At 52.2% G+C, this 1,403-nt stretch overlaps 1 long non-coding RNA gene across 1 annotated transcript in view; it reads left to right on the forward strand.

Annotated features, from left to right (window-relative positions):
* Nucleotides 1–839, forward strand: part of LOC129716160 (uncharacterized) — a 2,656-nt gene extending 1,817 nt beyond the window's left edge. Inside the window, exon 3 of the long non-coding RNA XR_008726601.1 lies at nucleotides 758–839. This is a non-coding gene — a long non-coding RNA (uncharacterized LOC129716160). The remainder of the gene's footprint in view (nucleotides 1–757) is intronic.
* The last annotated feature ends 564 nt before the right edge of the window (nucleotides 840–1,403 follow it).

Here is a 1,403-nt window from a genome sequence, read left to right on the forward strand (position 1 = left end):
GCCTTTCACCTTAAACCTCTGTCCTTGATTCCCCGACTCTGGGCAAGAGACTCTCCCCTGATCTAATCCTCTCATGATTGTATACACCTCTATAAGATTCCCCCTCATCCTCCTGCGCTCCATGGAATAGAGACCCAGCCTACTCAACCTCTCCCTGTAGCTCACACCCTCTAGTCCTGGCAACATCCCCGTAAATCTCTCCGTACCCTTTCCAGCTTGACAACATCTTTCCTATAACACAGTGCCCTCGAACTGAACAATAAAATGGGACCTCACCCCCATCCTATGTGACCTCCCAACTTCTATATTCTTGGAACAGTGCCAGAGACCCGGGTTCGATCCTGACTACAGGCTCTGTCTGTGCGGAGTTTGCACGTTCTCCCTGTGACCACATGGGTTTTCTCCGGGTGCTCCGGTTTCCTCCCACACTCCAAAGACGTGCGGGTTTGCAGGCTAATTGACTTCTGTAAGTTGTCCCTAGAGTGTAGGATAGAATTAGTGTACAGTTTGGGCCGAAGGGCCTGTTTCCGCGCTGTATCTCTACGCCTTTGACGTTTCCACTCTGGGACGAAGGTTCTGACTATCTACCCTATCTATGCCTCTCAAAATTTGATATAGTTCTATCCGGTCTCCCCTGGTCTCCGGCCTCTGCCCCCTGCCCTGCGACCTCTGCCTGGCCCCTGCCCTGCCACCTCTCACCCCACTCCCCTCCCCCGCTGACCTCTAACCCTATTCTCTTGACCCCTGTCCAACTCAGGGGGCAACTCTCGAACGGCCATGATCGCCGCCCTCAGCCCCGCTGACCTGAACTACGAGGAGACCCTCAGTACCCTCAGGTAGTGACCGTGGGGTGGGGAGGGGTGGGGCAGGGGGTGGGACTGGTCAGTGTCGGTGGGGACGGTCCAGTGTTTACTGTGTCCTCGTTGTCCTGCGGTTATGGCCAGTGTTCATAGAAACATAGACAATAGGTGCAGGAGTAGAGGCCATTCGGCCCTTCGAGCCTGCACCAGCACCATTCGCCATTCAATATGATCATGGCTGATCATCCAACTCAGTATCCCGTACCTGCCTTCTCTCCATACCCCCTGATCCTTTTAGCCACAAGGGCCACATCTAACTCCCTCTTAAATATAGCTAATGAATTGTGTGGCCTCAACTACCTTCTGTGGCAGAGAATTCCACAGATTCACCACTCTCTGTGTGTGAAAAAAATGTTTTTCTCATCTCATCTCAGTCCTAAAAGATTTCCCCCTTATCCTTAAACTGTGTGTGGCCCCTTGTTCTGGACTTCCCCAACATCGGGAACAATCTTCCTGCATCTAGCCTGTCCAACCCCTTAAGAATTTTGTACGTTTCTATAAGATCCCCCCTCAATCTTCTAAATTCTAGCGAGTACAAGCCGA

This window comes from Leucoraja erinacea, unplaced genomic scaffold (assembly GCF_028641065.1).
Source record: "Leucoraja erinacea ecotype New England unplaced genomic scaffold, Leri_hhj_1 Leri_176S, whole genome shotgun sequence".
NCBI classification, from domain to species: Eukaryota; Metazoa; Chordata; class Chondrichthyes; order Rajiformes; family Rajidae; genus Leucoraja; species Leucoraja erinaceus.